At 33.8% G+C, this 21800-nt stretch overlaps 1 protein-coding gene and 1 long non-coding RNA gene across 8 annotated transcripts in view; one reads left to right on the top strand and one right to left on the bottom strand.

The window, feature by feature from the left end:
* LOC108027275 (G protein-coupled receptor kinase 1) overlaps positions 1 to 21800 on the bottom strand; it is a 284279-nt gene that overhangs the window by 169885 nt on the left and 92594 nt on the right. The gene's annotated exons all lie outside the window — the stretch shown is intronic.
* Positions 21086 to 21800, top strand: part of LOC127011799 (uncharacterized) — a 28726-nt gene continuing 28011 nt past the window's right edge. Inside the window, exon 1 of the long non-coding RNA XR_007765151.1 lies at positions 21086 to 21356. This is a non-coding gene — a long non-coding RNA (uncharacterized LOC127011799). The remainder of the gene's footprint in view (positions 21357 to 21800) is intronic.

Genomic DNA, 21800 nt, shown 5'->3' with positions numbered 1-21800 from the left:
ACTTTTCTGAAATGCCCTCCAATAGTCATAGCCATTATTGTAAATGAAACCTGCATTAAAATATCTTGTTAATTTAAAAAATATTAATTTGGGCCATGGGGAAACAGGTCAAATTCAACATAGTAAACTGTGGTTGCAGCAAGTGGTCTTAGACGCAATGGATGTAGAAAGTGGCCGGTTGGCCCGTGGCATCAACTGTATAAATTGATGTTGATTAGGTTGAGAGGGTAACTGCCTTTTTTTACCCGCTGGCCATGAGACTCAGACGGGGTATAGAATTAATAAATTGATAACGGCGATAGTCGCAGTTCTGTTAGCGAGTTTTGGATCTTTATTTGTTGGTTATACAAAGTTGGTTAAGTTGACAAAAAGTAAAACGTATGACCGGACGCTCATGGCATTTCGCTGACCAAGCGCAAAATTGCTAAAGTCCTTCCATCGCTGGACACCAATAGTACAAAGGCACGGCCCATAGCGGTGAACTTTGCTGGCTCAGCTTCTTGGACACCATAAGGGTGGTACAATATAAGGGTGGTCATAAGTGAGAAATATAGGTATAATATATAAAGATTATTGAGTGATATAGAGAAATCTAAAATGACATATAAAAAAATGTAAAATTGCCCGCCTGGCTTATGTTGGGAGCTGGTTGTTAATTTGCTGTCGTCTTTCTATCTTCCAAAGTTACTAAGAAGTGACTCCTGGATGATAGGCCAATTATCACCCTTTTGCTTGCAGGGTAGTCAAGAAAACAAGGACTTCGTGCACGACGCCTTCTCTGATTCATACTAGCATGTTCCGGGATTTCGATTAAGTTTACCTGATTTCACTCATGTGTGTCAAATTATCGGCTTAGCGGCGATTAGGGAACGGTGGAATTTGGAACATGGGGCGTATTTTTATTTTTTTTATTTTTACTTTTCTTGGGCCCAAATCGGAACATTTTTGGAATTAAAGTATCAATCGATTTAGATAGTAACCAGCATGGACGGTTAACCCGGTTATTGGGCGTTAATTCAAGCTTCTTGTCTGAAAGTATCATTGAGCTAAAGCCGTCAGTTTTTGAGAAATTATCCTTATGCAAAAAAGGGTGCAAATATTAAATTGCACAGGGCTCCACTCTCAGACGTTGTACCAACATGCAGGGTATATTGACAGATTAGGAATCGCCTAAAGCAAGGTTAGTGAAAGAATCATTACTGAAAAATCGATTTTCTCAACAACTGACGGCTTTCAACTACAGTGGCTCGCAGCTTATTTCCTGCAGTTACCTAAAAAAAGTTTAAGTCGTTATTCCGGCTAAACTAAAAAAGATAACAGAAAAATTTAAATGCAGTATCTTAATAGGGAATATTACCATGTTTATTAAACGAAAGAGATTTTCTTAATCATAAAAACAAAATAATTATTTAATAAAAAACAAAATGTACAGGCCTTTTCCATTCCGCAGCTTATTTCGTGCAGTATGTTTAAAGTCAAAACATTGAATATTTAGTCTTAAACATCACAGTTTTTTTCATTATTTGATTATTTAAAATACTAACAAATATATATTTTATGAAATTTTGAGCTTGGTCACACTTGAATAAAGAGATACAGGGGAATTACCGAAATGGCATCACGCACAACCATTGAGCAGCGAGAACTTGTGCTTAAACACTTTAAAAGTGGAAAGAGTCAGCGGGTCATTGCAGAAATGATAGCCCTAAGTCCCAGTACTGTACAATACATCATCCAAAGGTTTGTCCGAGGGAACCGCATTGAAGATAAAGGCCGAAAGTTTTCGTGGCCAAAACTAATTTTATGCAAGTATGCAATTTGCCGTTTTTTCAATGTTACTATGTTAAGAAATGATCAAAATGTTACATACCTAAATGTTAACTTAACAGTTTAGTGTTAAAATAACATCTGTTCAAATCAGCTGTTGCAAGCGAACAACACATGCTATCTTAAGGGTTAACTTTGCGGTACCATTTATCTGACAAAAAATCATTAAATAATCAAATTTAAAAATAATATTAATTCTTCAGATTAGTACTATGTGTTCATATTAATATGTTGGGTGTTTTGTTCATATTTTTCTAAATATTTGTATAATTAGCATCTGCTGTCCCCTTGTCTTTTTTTGGAATGAAAGTTGAACTTTCCAAAGAGTTTAAAAACAAATTTCAAATTATTTCAGTGAGTACTTGTATTGTTGTTGTAGAGTTATTAGGAAGCAACATCTAAGGAGACGTTTCCGACCCCATAAAGTATATATATTATTGATCAGCGTCACAAGACGAGTCGATCTAGCCATGTCCGTCTGTCCGTTCGTTTCTATGCAAACTAGTCTCTCAGTTTTAAAGCTATCGGGGTGAAACTTTCCCAAAAGTCTTTTTTCCTATGCAGGTAGTATATAAGTCGGAACCAGCCGGATCGGACAACTATATCTTATAGCTCCCATAGGAACTATCGGGAAAAAATTTAAAAAATTATATCTTTCGTCTTTTTTAACATAAACCTTTCTAAGCTTGCATATAACATTTTTAAATTAGTTCTGAATTTCGAATTAAATTTTATCAAAATCGGACGACTATATCATATAGCTCCCATAGGAACACTCGGAAAATTAGTGGTAAAATAATATTGAAAAATTATATCTTCGGTGTTTTTAATTTATAACCTCTTACGCTTGGAAATAACATTTTTTTATTTGGTTTTGAAGTTCATATAGCTGCCATAGGGACAATCGGAAAATTAGTCGGAAAACATTAAATAAAAATTATATCTTTAGTGTTTTTTAACACATAACCTTAAAAGCTTCAAAATAACCCTCTTTAATTAGTTCTGAATTTCGGGTTAACTTTTATTAAAATCGGACGACTATAACTAAAGAAATAGAAGAAGATAAAAAAGATGTGCGTGAAAATAATATGAAAAAATAATATATTTGGTGTTTATTGACATACAACCTCCTACATTTTCTAATTAGTTTTGAATTTTGAAATAAATTTTATTAAAATCAGACGACTATATCATATAGGTGTGATAGGAAAGATCGAAAAATGGGTGGGAAAATAATATGAAACAGCTTCGTCGTTTCTTGACATATTATCTTATAATATTGGCATTATAAATTTTGATATTTAAAACAATTTCAAATTAAATTTAATAAAAATCGGACGACTGTAACATATAGCTGTCCATAAAAAGGTCAGAGAAATAGTAAAAGATTTTTTTAATATTAATAAAATTTCACACAGTGTTACTAACCTTGATTATTTCTTATAACTGCAAGTGTATACAAACTTCGGCTTGCCGAAGTTAACTTCTTTTCTTTTTTTTATAATAATAAGAAAATTGATGACATTGATCAAGTTGAAAATAAATACATAAGGTAACACAAGCAAATAAAAAATTTGATTGAATATCTTCTACATTTATTTTGCTATGTTCCAAGTTTGAAGGACACATTTGAAATAGGACATTCATCCTGTGTTCCAAATTTGGGGTCTCTAACTTTATAATTGCTTAGAATTTTGAAGTTTTTTGTGGGCGGAGTGGGGCGTAGACACGCCTACTTTTCTGAAATGCCCTCCAATAGTCATAGCCATTATTGTAAATGAAACCTGCATTAAAATATCTTGTTAATTTAAAAAATATTAATTTGGGCCATGGGGAAACAGGTCAAATTCAACATAGTAAACTGTGGTTGCAGCAAGTGGTCTTAGACGCAATGGATGTAGAAAGTGGCCGGTTGGCCCGTGGCATCAACTGTATAAATTGATGTTGATTAGGTTGAGAGGGTAACTGCCTTTTTTTACCCGCTGGCCATGAGACTCAGACGGGGTATAGAATTAATAAATTGATAACGGCGATAGTCGCAGTTCTGTTAGCGAGTTTTGGATCTTTATTTGTTGGTTATACAAAGTTGGTTAAGTTGACAAAAAGTAAAACGTATGACCGGACGCTCATGGCATTTCGCTGACCAAGCGCAAAATTGCTAAAGTCCTTCCATCGCTGGACACCAATAGTACAAAGGCACGGCCCATAGCGGTGAACTTTGCTGGCTCAGCTTCTTGGACACCATAAGGGTGGTACAATATAAGGGTGGTCATAAGTGAGAAATATAGGTATAATATATAAAGATTATTGAGTGATATAGAGAAATGTAAAATGACATATAAAAAAATGTAAAATTGCCCGCCTGGCTTATGTTGGGAGCTGGTTGTTAATTTGCTGTCGTCTTTCTATCTTCCAAAGTTACTAAGAAGTGACTCCTGGATGATAGGCCAATTATCACCCTTTTGCTTGCAGGGTAGTCAAGAAAACAAGGACTTCGTGCACGACGCCTTCTCTGATTCATACTAGCATGTTCCGGGATTTCGATTAAGTTTACCTGATTTCACTCATGTGTGTCAAATTATCGGCTTAGCGGCGATTAGGGAACGGTGGAATTTGGAACATGGGGCGTATTTTTATTTTTTTTATTTTTACTTTTCTTGGGCCCAAATCGGAACATTTTTGGAATTAAAGTATCAATCGATTTAGATAGTAACCAGCATGGACGGTTAACCCGGTTATTGGGCGTTAATTCAAGCTTCTTGTCTGAAAGTATCATTGAGCTAAAGCCGTCAGTTTTTGAGAAATTATCCTTATGCAAAAAAGGGTGCAAATATTAAATTGCACAGGGCTCCACTCTCAGACGTTGTACCAACATGCAGGGTATATTGACAGATTAGGAATCGCCTAAAGCAAGGTTAGTGAAAGAATCATTACTGAAAAATCGATTTTCTCAACAACTGACGGCTTTCAACTACAGTGGCTCGCAGCTTATTTCCTGCAGTTACCTAAAAAAAGTTTAAGTCGTTATTCCGGCTAAACTAAAAAAGATAACAGAAAAATTTAAATGCAGTATCTTAATAGGGAATATTACCATGTTTATTAAACGAAAGAGATTTTCTTAATCATAAAAACAAAATAATTATTTAATAAAAAACAAAATGTACAGGCCTTTTCCATTCCGCAGCTTATTTCGTGCAGTATGTTTAAAGTCAAAACATTGAATATTTAGTCTTAAACATCACAGTTTTTTTCATTATTTGATTATTTAAAATACTAACAAATATATATTTTATGAAATTTTGAGCTTGGTCACACTTGAATAAAGAGATACAGGGGAATTACCGAAATGGCATCACGCACAACCATTGAGCAGCGAGAACTTGTGCTTAAACACTTTAAAAGTGGAAAGAGTCAGCGGGTCATTGCAGAAATGATAGCCCTAAGTCCCAGTACTGTACAATACATCATCCAAAGGTTTGTCCGAGGGAACCGCATTGAAGATAAAGGCCGAAAGTTTTCGTGGCCAAAACTAATTTTATGCAAGTATGCAATTTGCCGTTTTTTCAATGTTACTATGTTAAGAAATGATCAAAATGTTACATACCTAAATGTTAACTTAACAGTTTAGTGTTAAAATAACATCTGTTCAAATCAGCTGTTGCAAGCGAACAACACATGCTATCTTAAGGGTTAACTTTGCGGTACCATTTATCTGACAAAAAATCATTAAATAATCAAATTTAAAAATAATATTAATTCTTCAGATTAGTACTATGTGTTCATATTAATATGTTGGGTGTTTTGTTCATATTTTTCTAAATATTTGTATAATTAGCATCTGCTGTCCCCTTGTCTTTTTTTGGAATGAAAGTTGAACTTTCCAAAGAGTTTAAAAACAAATTTCAAATTATTTCAGTGAGTACTTGTATTGTTGTTGTAGAGTTATTAGGAAGCAACATCTAAGGAGACGTTTCCGACCCCATAAAGTATATATATTATTGATCAGCGTCACAAGACGAGTCGATCTAGCCATGTCCGTCTGTCCGTTCGTTTCTATGCAAACTAGTCTCTCAGTTTTAAAGCTATCGGGGTGAAACTTTCCCAAAAGTCTTTTTTCCTATGCAGGTAGTATATAAGTCGGAACCAGCCGGATCGGACAACTATATCTTATAGCTCCCATAGGAACTATCGGGAAAAAATTTAAAAAATTATATCTTTCGTCTTTTTTAACATAAACCTTTCTAAGCTTGCATATAACATTTTTAAATTAGTTCTGAATTTCGAATTAAATTTTATCAAAATCGGACGACTATATCATATAGCTCCCATAGGAACACTCGGAAAATTAGTGGTAAAATAATATTGAAAAATTATATCTTCGGTGTTTTTAATTTATAACCTCTTACGCTTGGAAATAACATTTTTTTATTTGGTTTTGAAGTTCATATAGCTGCCATAGGGACAATCGGAAAATTAGTCGGAAAACATTAAATAAAAATTATATCTTTAGTGTTTTTTAACACATAACCTTAAAAGCTTCAAAATAACCCTCTTTAATTAGTTCTGAATTTCGGGTTAACTTTTATTAAAATCGGACGACTATAACTAAAGAAATAGAAGAAGATAAAAAAGATGTGCGTGAAAATAATATGAAAAAATAATATATTTGGTGTTTATTGACATACAACCTCCTACATTTTCTAATTAGTTTTGAATTTTGAAATAAATTTTATTAAAATCAGACGACTATATCATATAGGTGTGATAGGAAAGATCGAAAAATGGGTGGGAAAATAATATGAAACAGCTTCGTCGTTTCTTGACATATTATCTTATAATATTGGCATTATAAATTTTGATATTTAAAACAATTTCAAATTAAATTTAATAAAAATCGGACGACTGTAACATATAGCTGTCCATAAAAAGGTCAGAGAAATAGTAAAAGATTTTTTTAATATTAATAAAATTTCACACAGTGTTACTAACCTTGATTATTTCTTATAACTGCAAGTGTATACAAACTTCGGCTTGCCGAAGTTAACTTCTTTTCTTTTTTTTATAATAATAAGAAAATTGATGACATTGATCAAGTTGAAAATAAATACATAAGGTAACACAAGCAAATAAAAAATTTGATTGAATATCTTCTACATTTATTTTGCTATGTTCCAAGTTTGAAGGACACATTTGAAATAGGACATTCATCCTGTGTTCCAAATTTGGGGTCTCTAACTTTATAATTGCTTAGAATTTTGAAGTTTTTTGTGGGCGGAGTGGGGCGTAGACACGCCTACTTTTCTGAAATGCCCTCCAATAGTCATAGCCATTATTGTAAATGAAACCTGCATTAAAATATCTTGTTAATTTAAAAAATATTAATTTGGGCCATGGGGAAACAGGTCAAATTCAACATAGTAAACTGTGGTTGCAGCAAGTGGTCTTAGACGCAATGGATGTAGAAAGTGGCCGGTTGGCCCGTGGCATCAACTGTATAAATTGATGTTGATTAGGTTGTGAGGGTAACTGCCTTTTTTTACCCGCTGGCCATGAGACTCAGACGGGGTATAGAATTAATAAATTGATAACGGCGATAGTCGCAGTTCTGTTAGCGAGTTTTGGATCTTTATTTGTTGGTTATACAAAGTTGGTTAAGTTGACAAAAAGTAAAACGTATGACCGGACGCTCATGGCATTTCGCTGACCAAGCGCAAAATTGCTAAAGTCCTTCGATCGCTGGACACCAATAGTACAAAGGCACGGCCCATAGCGGTGAACTTTGCTGGCTCAGCTTCTTGGACACCATAAGGGTGGTACAATATAAGGGTGGTCATAAGTGAGAAATATAGGTATAATATATAAAGATTATTGAGTGATATAGAGAAATGTAAAATGACATATAAAAAAAAGTAAAATTGCCCGCCTGGCTTATGTTGGGAGCTGGTTGTTAATTTGCTGTCGTCTTTCTATCTTCCAAAGTTACTAAGAAGTGACTCCTGGATGATAGGCCAATTATCACCCTTTTGCTTGCAGGGTAGTCAAGAAAACAAGGACTTCGTGCACGACGCCTTCTCTTATTCATACTAGCATGTTCCGGGATTTCGATTAAGTTTACCTGATTTCACTCATGTGTGTCAAATTATCGGCTTAGCGGCGATTAGGGAACGGTGGAATTTGGAACATGGGGCGTATTTTTATTTTTTTTATTTTTACTTTTCTTGGGCCCAAATCGGAACATTTTTGGAATTAAAGTATCAATCGATTTAGATAGTAACCAGCATGGACGGTTAACCCGGTTATTGGGCGTTAATTCAAGCTTCTTGTCTGAAAGTATCATTGAGCTAAAGCCGTCAGTTTTTGAGAAATTATCCTTATGCAAAAAAGGGTGCAAATATTAAATTGCACAGGGCTCCACTCTCAGACGTTGTACCAACATGCAGGGTATATTGACAGATTAGGAATCGCCTAAAGCAAGGTTAGTGAAAGAATCATTACTGAAAAATCGATTTTCTCAACAACTGACGGCTTTCAACTACAGTGGCTCGCAGCTTATTTCCTGCAGTTACCTAAAAAAAGTTTAAGTCGTTATTCCGGCTAAACTAAAAAAGATAACAGAAAAATTTAAATGCAGTATCTTAATAGGGAATATTACCATGTTTATTAAACGAAAGAGATTTTCTTAATCATAAAAACAAAATAATTATTTAATAAAAAACAAAATGTACAGGCCTTTTCCATGCCGCAGCTTATTTCGTGCAGTATATTTAAAGTCAAAACATTGAATATTTAGTCTTAAACATCACAGTTTTTTTCATTATTTGATTATTTAAAATACTAACAAATATATATTTTATGAAATTTTGAGCTTGGTCACACTTGAATAAAGAGATACAGGGGAATTACCGAAATGGCATCACGCACAACCATTGAGCAGCGAGAACTTGTGCTTAAACACTTTAAAAGTGGAAAGAGTCAGCGGGTCATTGCAGAAATGATAGCCCTAAGTCCCAGTACTGTACAATACATCATCCAAAGGTTTGTCCGAGGGAACCGCATTGAAGATAAAGGCCGAAAGTTTTCGTGGCCAAAACTAATTTTATGCAAGTATGCAATTTGCCGTTTTTTCAATGTTACTATGTTAAGAAATGATCAAAATGTTACATACCTAAATGTTAACTTAACAGTTTAGTGTTAAAATAACATCTGTTCAAATCAGCTGTTGCAAGCGAACAACACATGCTATCTTAAGGGTTAACTTTGCGGTACCATTTATCTGACAAAAAATCATTAAATAATCAAATTTAAAAATAATATTAATTCTTCAGATTAGTACTATGTGTTCATATTAATATGTTGGGTGTTTTGTTCATATTTTTCTAAATATTTGTATAATTAGCATCTGCTGTCCCCTTGTCTTTTTTTGGAATGAAAGTTTAACTTTCCAAAGAGTTCAAAAACAAATTTCAAATTATTTCAGTGAGTACTTGTATTGTTGTTGTAGAGTTATTAGGAAGCAACATCTAAGGAGACGTTTCCGACCCCATAAAGTATATATATTATTGATCAGCGTCACAAGACGAGTCGATCTAGCCATGTCCGTCTGTCCGTTCGTTTCTATGCAAACTAGTCTCTCAGTTTTAAAGCTATCGGGGTGAAACTTTCCCAAAAGTCTTTTTTCCTATGCAGGTAGTATATAAGTCGGAACCAGCCGGATCGGACAACTATATCTTATAGCTCCCATAGGAACTATCGGGAAAAAATTTAAAAAATTATATCTTTCGTCTTTTTTAACATAAACCTTTCTAAGCTTGCATATAACATTTTTAAATTAGTTCTGAATTTCGAATTAAATTTTATCAAAATCGGACGACTATATCATATAGCTCCCATAGGAACACTCGGAAAATTAGTGGTAAAATAATATTGAAAAATTATATCTTCGGTGTTTTTAATTTATAACCTCTTACGCTTGGAAATAACATTTTTTTATTTGGTTTTGAAGTTCATATAGCTGCCATAGGGACAATCGGAAAATTAGTCGGAAAACATTAAATAAAAATTATATCTTTAGTGTTTTTTAACACATAACCTTAAAAGCTTCAAAATAACCCTCTTTAATTAGTTCTGAATTTCGGGTTAACTTTTATTAAAATCGGACGACTATAACTAAAGAAATAGAAGAAGATAAAAAAGATGTGCGTGAAAATAATATGAAAAAATAATATATTTGGTGTTTATTGACATACAACCTCCTACATTTTCTAATTAGTTTTGAATTTTGAAATAAATTTTATTAAAATCAGACGACTATATCATATAGGTGTGCTAGGAAAGATCGAAAAATGGGTGGGAAAATAATATGAAACAGCTTCGTCGTTTCTTGACATATTATCTTATAATATTGGCATTATAAATTTTGATATTTAAAACAATTTCAAATTAAATTTAATAAAAATCGGACGACTGTAACATATAGCTGTCCATAAAAAGGTCAGAGAAATAGTAAAAGATTTTTTTAATATTAATAAAATTTCACACAGTGTTACTAACCTTGATTATTTCTTATAACTGCAAGTGTATACAAACTTCGGCTTGCCGAAGTTAACTTCTTTTCTTTTTTTTATAATAATAAGAAAATTGATGACATTGATCAAGTTGAAAATAAATACATAAGGTAACACAAGCAAATAAAAAATGTGATTGAATATCTTCTATATTTATTTTGCTATGTTCCAAGTTTGAAGGACACATTTGAAATAGGACATTCATCCTGTGTTCCAAATTTGGGGTCTCTAACTTTATAATTGCTTAGAATTTTGAAGTTTTTTGTGGGCGGAGTGGGGCGTAGACACGCCTACTTTTCTGAAATGCCCTCCAATAGTCATAGCCATTATTGTAAATGAAACCTGCATTAAAATATCTTGTTAATTTAAAAAATATTAATTTGGGCCATGGGGAAACAGGTCAAATTCAACATAGTAAACTGTGGTTGCAGCAAGTGGTCTTAAACGCAATGGATGTAGAAAGTGGCCGGTTGGCCCGTGGCATCAACTGTATAAATTGATGTTGATTAGGTTGAGAGGGTAACTGCCTTTTTTTACCCGCTGGCCATGAGACTAAGACGGGGTATAGAATTAATAAATTGATAACGGCGATAGTCGCAGTTCTGTTAGCGAGTTTTGGATCTTTATTTGTTGGTTATACAAAGTTGGTTAAGTTGACAAAAAGTAAAACGTATGACCGGACGCTCATGGCATTTCGCTGACCAAGCGCAAAATTGCTAAAGTCCTTCGATCGCTGGACACCAATAGTACAAAGGCACGGCCCATAGCGGTGAACTTTGCTGGCTCAGCTTCTTGGACACCATAAGGGTGGTACAATATAAGGGTGGTCATAAGTGAGAAATATAGGTATAATATATAAAGATTATTGAGTGATATAGAGAAATGTAAAATGACATATAAAAAAATGTAAAATTGCCCGCCTGGCTTATGTTGGGAGCTGGTTGTTAATTTGCTGTCGTCTTTCTATCTTCCAAAGTTACTAAGAAGTGACTCCTGGATGATAGGCCAATTATCACCCTTTTGCTTGCAGGGTAGTCAAGAAAACAAGGACTTCGTGCACGACGCCTTCTCTGATTCATACTAGCAGGTTCCGGGATTTCGATTAAGTTTAGCGATTTCACTCATGTGTGTCAAATTATCGGCTTAGCGGCGATTAGGGAACGGTGGAATTTGGAACATGGGGCGTATTTTTATTATTTTTACTTTTCTTGGGCCCAAATCGGAACATTTTTGGAATTAAAGTATCAATCGATTTAGATAGTAACCAGCATGGACGGTTAACCCGGTTATTGGGCGTTAATTCAAGCTTCTTGTCTGAAAGTATCATTGAGCTAAAGCCGTCAGTTTTTGAGAAATTATCCTTATGCAAAAAAGGGTGCAAATATTAAATTGCACAGGGCTCCACTCTCAGACGTTGTACCAACATGCAGGGTATATTGACAGATTAGGAATCGCCTAAAGCAAGGTTAGTGAAAGAATCATTACTGAAAAATCGATTTTCTCAACAACTGACGGCTTTCAACTACAGTGGCTCGCAGCTTATTTCCTGCAGTTACCTAAAAAAAGTTTAAGTCGTTATTCGGGCTAAACTAAAAAAGATAACAGAAAAATTTAAATGCAGTATCTTAATAGGGAATATTACCATGTTTATTAAACGAAAGAGATTTTCTTAATCATAAAAACAAAATAATTATTTAATAAAAAACAATATGTACAGGCCTTTTCTATGCCGCAGCTTATTTCGTGCAGTATGTTTAAAGTCAAAACATTGAATATTTAGTCTTAAACATCACAGTTTTTTTCATTATTTGATTATTTAAAATACTAACAAATATATATTTTAAGAAATTTTGAGCTTGGTCACACTTGATTAAAGAGATACAGGGGAATTACCGAAATGGCATCACGCACAACCATTGAGCAGCGAGAACTTGTGCTTAAACACTTTAAAAGTGGAAAGAGTCAGCGGGTCATTGCAGAAATGATAGCCCTAAGTCCCAGTACTGTACAATACATCATCCAAAGGTTTGTCCGAGGGAACCGCATTGAAGATAAAGGCCGAAAGTTTTCGTGGCCAAAACTAATTTTATGCAAGTATGCAATTTGCCGTTTTTTCAATGTTACTATGTTAAGAAATGATCAAAATGTTACATACCTAAATGTTAACTTAACAGTTTAGTGTTAAAATAACATCTGTTCAAATCAGCTGTTGCAAGCGAACAACACATGCTATCTTAAGGGTTAACTTTGCGGTACCATTTATCTGACAAAAAATCATTAAATAATCAAATTTAAAAATAATATTAATTCTTAAGATTAGTACTATGTGTTCATATTAATATGTTGGGTGTTTTGTTCATATTTTTCTAAATATTTGTATAATTAGCATCTGCTGTCCCCTTGTCTTTTTTTGGAATGAAAGTTGAACTTTCCAAAGAGTTTAAAAACAAATTTCAAATTATTTCAGTGAGTACTTGTATTGTTGTTGTAGAGTTATTAGGAAGCAACATCTAAGGAGACGTTTCCGACCCCATAAAGTATATATATTATTGATCAGCGTCACAAGACGAGTCGATCTAGCCATGTCCGTCTGTCCGTTCGTTTCTATGCAAACTAGTCTCTCAGTTTTAAAGCTATCGGGGTGAAACTTTCCCAAAAGTCTTTTTTCCTATGGAGGTAGTATATAAGTCGGAACCAGCCGGATCGGACAACTATATCTTATAGCTCCCATAGGAACTATCGGGAAAAAATTTAAAAAATTATATCTTTCGTCTTTTTTAACATAAACCTTTCTAAGCTTGCATATAACATTTTTAAATTAGTTCTGAATTTCGAATTAAATTTTATCAAAATCGGACGACTATATCATATAGCTCCCATAGGAACACTCGGAAAATTAGTGGTAAAATAATATTGAAAAATTATATCTTCGGTGTTTTTAATTTATAACCTCTTACGCTTGGAAATAACATTTTTTTATTTGGTTTTGAAGTTCATATAGCTGCCATAGGGACAATCGGAAAATTAGTCGGAAAACATTAAATAAAAATTATATCTTTAGTGTTTTTTAACACATAACCTTAAAAGCTTCAAAATAACCCTCTTTAATTAGTTCTGAATTTCGGGTTAACTTTTATTAAAATCGGACGACTATAACTAAAGAAATAGAAGAAGATAAAAAAGATGTGCGTGAAAATAATATGAAAAAATAATATATTTGGTGTTTATTGACATACAACCTCCTACCTTTTCTAATTAGTTTTGAATTTTGAAATAAATTTTATTAAAATCAGACGACTATATCATATAGGTGTGATAGGAAAGATCGAAAAATGGGTGGGAAAATAATATGAAACAGCTTCGTCGTTTCTTGACATATTATCTTATAATATTGGCATTATAAATTTTGATATTTAAAACAATTTCAAATTAAATTTAATAAAAATCGGACGACTGTAACATATAGCTGTCCATAAAAAGGTCAGAGAAATAGTAAAAGATTTTTTTAATATTAATAAAATTTCACACAGTGTTACTAACCTTGATTATTTCTTATAACTGCAAGTGTATACAAACTTCGGCTTGCCGAAGTTAACTTCTTTTCTTTTTTTTATAATAATAAGAAAATTGATGACATTGATCAAGTTGAAAATAAATACATAAGGTAACACAAGCAAATAAAAAATTTGATTGAATATCTTCTACATTTATTTTGCTATGTTCCAAGTTTGAAGGACACATTTGAAATAGGACATTCATCCTGTGTTCCAAATTTGGGGTCTCTAACTTTATAATTGCTTAGAATTTTGAAGTTTTTTGTGGGCGGAGTGGGGCGTAGACACGCCTACTTTTCTGAAATGCCCTCCAATAGTCATAGCCATTATTGTAAATGAAACCTGCATTAAAATATCTTGTTAATTTAAAAAATATTAATTTGGGCCATGGGGAAACAGGTCAAATTCAACATAGTAAACTGTGGTTGCAGCAAGTGGTCTTAGACGCAATGGATGTAGAAAGTGGCCGGTTGGCCCGTGGCATCAACTGTATAAATTGATGTTGATTAGGTTGAGAGGGTAACTGCCTTTTTTTACCCGCTGGCCATGAGACTCAGACGGGGTATAGAATTAATAAATTGATAACGGCGATAGTCGCAGTTCTGTTAGCGAGTTTTGGATCTTTATTTGTTGGTTATACAAAGTTGGTTAAGTTGACAAAAAGTAAAACGTATGACCGGACGCTCATGGCATTTCGCTGACCAAGCGCAAAATTGCTAAAGTCCTTCGATCGCTGGACACCAATAGTACAAAGGCACGGCCCATAGCGGTAAACTTTGCTGGCTCAGCTTCTTGGACACCATAAGGGTGGTACAATATAAGGGTGGTCATAAGTGAGAAATATAGGTATAATATATAAAGATTATTGAGTGATATAGAGAAATGTAAAATGACATATAAAAAAATGTAAAATTGCCCGCCTGGCTTATGTTGGGAGCTGGTTGTTAATTTGCTGTCGTCTTTCTATCTTCCAAAGTTACTAAGAAGTGACTCCTGGATGATAGGCCAATTATCACCCTTTTGCTTGCAGGGTAGTCAAGAAAACAAGGACTTCGTGCACGACGCCTTCTCTGATTCATACTAGCATGTTCCGGGATTTCGATTAAGTTTACCTGATTTCACTCATGTGTGTCAAATTATCGGCTTAGCGGCGATTAGGGAACGGTGGAATTTGGAACATGGGGCGTATTTTTATTTTTTTTATTTTTACTTTTCTTGGGCCCAAATCGGAACATTTTTGGAATTAAAGTATCAATCGATTTAGATAGTAACCAGCATGGACGGTTAACCCGGTTATTGGGCGTTAATTCAAGCTTCTTGTCTGAAAGTATCATTGAGCTAAAGCCGTCAGTTTTTGAGAAATTAATCTTATGCAAAAAAGGGTGCAAATATTAAATTGCACAGGGCTCCACTCTCAGACGTTGTACCAACATGCAGGGTATATTGACAGATTAGGAATCGCCTAAAGCAAGGTTAGTGAAAGAATCATTACTGAAAAATCGATTTTCTCAACAACTGACGGCTTTCAACTACAGTGGCTCGCAGCTTTTTTCCTGCAGTTACCTAAAAAAAGTTTAAGTCGTTATTCCGGCTAAACTAAAAAAGATAACAGAAAAAATTAAATGCAGTATCTTAATAGGGAATATTACCTTGTTTATTAAACGAAAGCGAGTTTCTTAATCAAAAAAACAAAATAATTATTTAAAAAAAAACAAAATGTACAGGCTTTTTCCATGCCGCAGCTTATTTCGTGCAGTATGTTTAAAGTCAAAACATTGAATACTCAGTCTTAAAAATCACAGTTTTTTTCATTATTTGATTATTTAAAATACTAACAAATATATATTCTATGAAATTGTGAGCTTGGTCACACTTGAATAAGGAGATACAGGGGAATTGCCGAAATGGCATCACGCACAACCATTGAGCAGCGAGAACTTGTGCTTAAACACTTTAAAAGTGGAAAGAGTCAGCGGGTCATTGCAGAAATGATAGCCCTAAGTCCCAGTACTGTACAATACATCATCCAAAGGTTTGTTCGAGAGAACCGCATTGAAGATAAAGGTCAAAAAGCTCTTGGAAGTGTCGCCGAAGACACTTCAAGAAGAGTCGCCGAAGTGACTTCCCGAAGTGTCGCCGAAGTGGCACATTTCTTCCCGACGGGAGTGACTTCCGCGATCTGAATGCGATATCGCGGACGATAGTTTTCATCTTCTAGAAGCCACTTAAACAGCAAAGTGCCCAAATGACTACCCTGAGGCACTCCAGAAGTCACGTAGTTCAATTTTGAAAAAGCATTCTTGAATATAACCCTCAGAGTCCTACCATTCAAGTAACATGAAATCCAAGATAATAGATTACCAGGAAACCCAAGCTGATCTAATTTAAATAAAAGAAGAGAGTGGTTAACGGAGTCAAAGGCCTTTCTAAAATCTGTATATACAATGTCAGTCTGCATTTTTTTTTAAGCCATTTATTAGATGTCAATTCAAGAAGATTGGTGGTGGTCGATCTTCGCTTAACAAAACCATGCTGACACGTTGATAGAAGCGAGGAACATAAATGTTCCAAATGAGAAGGGATAATGCGTTCAAATGCTTTAGGAATTGCCGACAATTTAGAAATACCTCTATAATTTTGGGCATCTGCCTTCGCACCTTATATCCTTTTTATTAAAAAGTTTAAGAATCGGTTTGCAAATGGTTAATGCACAAAACTTAAGCACACATCCAGGAAATCCATCTGAACCGGGACAACATGTTGGCGTTGTTGTTGCTGAATCTCTTACGAGAGAGCTTTCGGTGATTACAGGGGAGAAAATACAATTTGCCCTATTTAAGGGATTAGGGTAGTTAGAATTTGACCAAGCTGTCGAACTATAAGAAGTTTGGAAAAACTCAGCAATTAAATCAGCAATTTCAGATTCCGTCGATGCCTCCATTGAGTTTAGACGTACCGATGAAGGCAATGCCGATGCCTTACGCTTGGCATTAACAAAATTGTAAAACTGTTTCGGATCGTTTGAAAATACAAATTTACATTGATTTAGATAGGTTTGAAAGAAAACTATCAGTTACGCATTCATTAAAAAACATATTTAACACTGTATAGACTTCACTTCAGTGGCACTTTCAATGTCTGTACAATTGTACAAGTCTGTCAAATTATAATGAGAAATCATATCATTAAGTTTATTATAGTCACATTTACGAAAACATCTCATTTTAGTTGGAGAAACTAAAGGAGAAAGGGTATCAGAGCAAGGGAGGCAAATTGTCAGTTCCATAGTTGGATGATATTGGTCTTAAGGTACAAAAAGAGCGTCAATTCTACATACTGTGATTTCAGACCGGTCTGAAACAAACACAAGATATAATTATCTACTTAAGGATTTTTTATAAAGCTTACTTGCTGTAACAATAATTCTAAAATATTAAAAATAAAATATTTCATTATTTATCTGACCGTTTGTTTGACAGCTATATGTAAGGGAAGTCTGACTTTTAATAACTTTAATTCAAAGTTCTTAAAAATTTAAAAATGGTATTCCCAATAGTATACGATAATATGTCAAAAACACCTCCGGTACAATTTGTTTCATATTATTTTATTATTATTAAAAGCTATAATTTATTTTATATTGCTTTCTCACCTATAACAGCTAGAAATGTCGTCAGATTTTGATAAAATTAAATTCAAAATTTAGAACTAAATAAAAAATGCTATATCCAAGAGTAGGAGGTTGTATGTTAAAAAGTACCAAATATTTTATTTTTTATACCCTTGCAGAGGGTATAATAATTTCAGTCAGAAGTTTGCAACGCAGTGAAGGAGACGTTTCCGACCCCATAAAGAATATATATTCTTGATCAGCGTCACAAGACGAGTCGATCTAGCCAAGTCCGTCTGTCCGTCTGTCTTCTTTTTATATAAAGATAAAGTTGTCCGATCCGGCTGGTTCCGACTTATATACTATCTGCAATAAAAAGAAGACTTTTGGGAAAGTTTCAGCCCGATAGCTTTCAAGCTGAGAGACAAGTTTGCGTAGAAACGGACGGACAGACGGACATGGCTAGATCGACTCGTCTAGTGATGCTGATCAATAATATATATACTTAATGAGATCGTCACATACGAACCACGGTTCCAATCACCAAAATGTAACGAAAGTTGTGAAACAAAACAAATTAACAAAATAACACATCAGCTTAAGCTCTCCTCTTTTTGATAGTTCAATACGCCGAATCCAAGTCTTAACTTAAAATTACATAACTTATTCTGAATTCCAGCACATCAATACAAAAATGCATAGTTAAATATTTTCATCACCAAAAGATGCTGTTGCGGTCTCTCATCGAAGTGGAAAAAGTATATTGAGTGTATATATTTAGCTGGAGAATACTTATTTAAAAACAATAAACCTATCTTTGATTATAAATATTTGCATTTTTATTATTATGCCAATTTTGTATATACTGCAGCCGTTCTATTCGATTTTCAAATGACTTTAAATTTTAAAAAGCATATGGGCCGTTCTTTTTATAACCAAACTGACGAAAGTAAAAAAATATAACTTTTTTTCGGATAGAGCTGGCGCCCAATACAACAAGAAAAAAATTTGCACATCTAACGCATTACCTGAAAGATTTTGGCTTAGAGGCTGAGTGCCATGGCTTAGACGGCACAGTAAATAGATTAGATTAGATAGATCTGCAAAGAGTAACTAAGAATATGCTGTTGGAGAGAAAAAGTTGGAGAAAATATATTTTTAGTTTTTTCCTTGATGTTTCTGCGTTGCGTGGTACGCGAGATTTGTGTGTTAAAACTTGTTCGGTCATTTGAGATATCAAAGCAATGAAGGGTTGAACTAAGCTTTTAATTTTAAATACTTAGAATTTGGAGTTTTGATACCTAAAGATTATAGTGCCGGTCCTTGATTATGCTGTGAATTTTTCAATTTGTTGGGTTTGGTTTTTTATACCTCTGCAGAGGATATATTGATTTCAGTCAGAAGTTTGCAACGCAGCATCACTAGACGAGTCGATCTAGCTATGTCCGTCTGTCTAAGCTTGGAAACATTTTTTAATTAGTTATGAATTTCGAATTAAATTTTATCAAAACCGGACAACTATACAATATAGCTGTTATAGGAGCAATCGTAAAATTGGTGGAAAAATAAATTGAAACAAATTATAGCTTTGATGTTTTTTGACATATTATCTTATAATATTGGGAAAATAATTTTTTATATTTTTAATAATTTCAAATTAAATTTAATCAAAATTGGACGATTGTTACTAATATTGCCAATTGATTATTTTTTTTAACTGCAAGGGTATACAAGCTTCTGTTTGCCGAAGTTAACTTCCTTTCTTATTTAAATTGTCTCCTACACATGCTGATCGTAAAATATTTTTACAATTTTTTCAATTTTAAAATTGGTTTGTTGCTTATTCTACAGTAATAATACATCTCGACTTGCTCTCGTGATGACAGGATTTCGTTTTTCGCACACTGTGAACTTTGTAACTTAAAAGCAATTACAAATCTTTGGAGGTGCATTATTTGTCTGTTAAATTCCGAAATGGCATTCGAGATATCTTATGTATGCCCTTTGGGCTGCTGGGTCTTCCATTATGTTTTCTTTTATGTCTGGCGCAATTATATCTGAGGTTATTTCTTCTTCTTCTGCTTCTGTTACTGATATAAATGCAAGAATTGTTAGATCATGTAGATCTTTTTCTTTAATTTCAACTCCTCTCGAATCGGAAACTTCATTTTCCGTCAGGTCTATTTCTTGATCTATTCTCAAAGGCGCATTAAAAAGTGTCGATATCGATATATTTAAATAATACCTATCTTTGATAGTTATTAAGTTGTTCGTAACTTGATGAATAATTCTTCTATTTATTGCTTCACTATTTTTATGTACCAAAGTTCTTCCCGCATTGAAAGAATCTACAAGAACTTTTGCATGTTATTTAATGGTGTCTTTATGTATTGGCCTATTTTGGCTTATACATTTGTAAGACTTACCAAAGTTTTATTTTATTTCACGGATATAAAGAGTTAATTGTTCCCATTCCCATTAAAACTGCATTAATTTTTTAGCATTAATTGTGCATAATTTTTAGCACATTTATGTGTCCTAACACTGGGTGTATGTCTATTTCCGAGAATACTTTACAGTTTCTTATGGTAGACAGTACTATTGTTTTTTGCGTGGCGCTGCAATGAATAATCGGGGAAAAAGGTAGGTCATACCTATTCATATACTCGTTTTCAAAATATGAAATTGATAGAGGCTGTGCTCTGTTTCTAGTTATAGCTAATACTTTATTCTCAAAAGTTGGTTGATTGGCTATAGTAATGCAACCTGTGGTATTCATTTTAGGTTTTTTTAAAAATTTTTGTTTATTTTTTTCAAAATTTTTATTCCTTTTATACCTATACAAATTTAATATTTTTTTTGGTTTGAAACATATTTTTAAAATAATTGTTTTCACTTTATTAATTTAATTTTATCCAGCTAGCCTAGCTTCTGTTTATCGCACTCTTTGATACATACTTATTGTGGTAAAGCACATATAAGCTTTATACAAGATGTATGCACTCATAATGAAAACAATTATTGATAATAATATATTTGTTATATCGGTATCAATATTTTTAAGATTCGATTTTATTAATGACATTAGCAGTGGGGTCCATTTTGTGACATATTTTTTCTAAAATTTCTGTTCCCAAATTGAATACCTGAAGCATTGTATCAGGAGTTGCAACGCATACGCAACGGCACTTTTTGCAAATGGGAAACCAGGGAAACCGAATGAAAGTATCAACAATATTTAATTGTAGGTCCCGATTAAAGAAGTTCATTCATTCGTACTTTCTTCTTCAAATTAGCAATGGTGCGGAAAAAAACATTTCCATGTACCTCCAGACTAAATAAATAAATATTCCTTTACAAAGGCACAGTAGGCAAATTTTATTGTAGGGTTTCTATTAAGTTCACGCTTAATGTTTTCCAAACACCTTTGGGCTTGCGTGTAAGACTCACTCATAAAGATAAGGTCACGTTTTTTAAAATGACAAGCCGAAGATTCTCGAGATGGAAGTATTATTCCTATTAAAATGCCCTTCGCACTGGAGTTATTCCTTTGACATCCATCTAATAGGTTCAATGACGTGTTATATTACCCAAAACCGAGCTACGACCTCGACTAATGAAGTAGCACCAGGCTCCTCCAAAGAGCGATAAGTTGCGACGAATGTTTGGGGGCCTGCTGCCCCCATGCATGACGCCGACGATTTTTTCCACGATGATGTGATGTTAAATGGTCCGTCAAAGCCCGAAACCATGCAACCTAAAAGTCCACTCGTTCAAACCCAAATATCTCTTTTATATGAGGTTGTATAATAAGACGTTTGTCTATAAAATTATCAACTACAATTTAGTTGTAAGCATCCTTCATTTCCATCAATCTTTCGGTCTCCAATGCTGTGCCAGATAAACAGGATAGCAAAAGCTGAAACTTACCGAATGAAGTCAACTCTGATTCCTTATTAATTAACGTTTCAATTTCATCAAACATATGATGACAACATTATGATGACGCGATGCTCTCACTTGTAGATTTGACAGCCCCTGAAGTTTTCCACGTAGTTACCGTGGCAGTTAATGCGTTTTTCCTTTTTGGGGTCTTCTTTGTTGGCAGGTAGTTAACCGAATTGTGGAAGTCTTCATAAGCTACAGAGTCTGTTTGAAGTGAACAGTATGTCCTGGTGTGTCCATACTCCTGACAATTTTTGCAGTGCTCTGGGCTGTTCCTTTTATGTGGCTTTTCCACGTTAA

The sequence above is a fragment of the Drosophila biarmipes genome, unplaced genomic scaffold (assembly GCF_025231255.1).
Source record: "Drosophila biarmipes strain raj3 unplaced genomic scaffold, RU_DBia_V1.1 ptg000009l, whole genome shotgun sequence".
In the NCBI taxonomy this organism is placed as follows: Eukaryota; Metazoa; Arthropoda; class Insecta; order Diptera; family Drosophilidae; genus Drosophila; species Drosophila biarmipes.
This window is presented reverse-complemented; position numbering and strand designations above follow the sequence as displayed.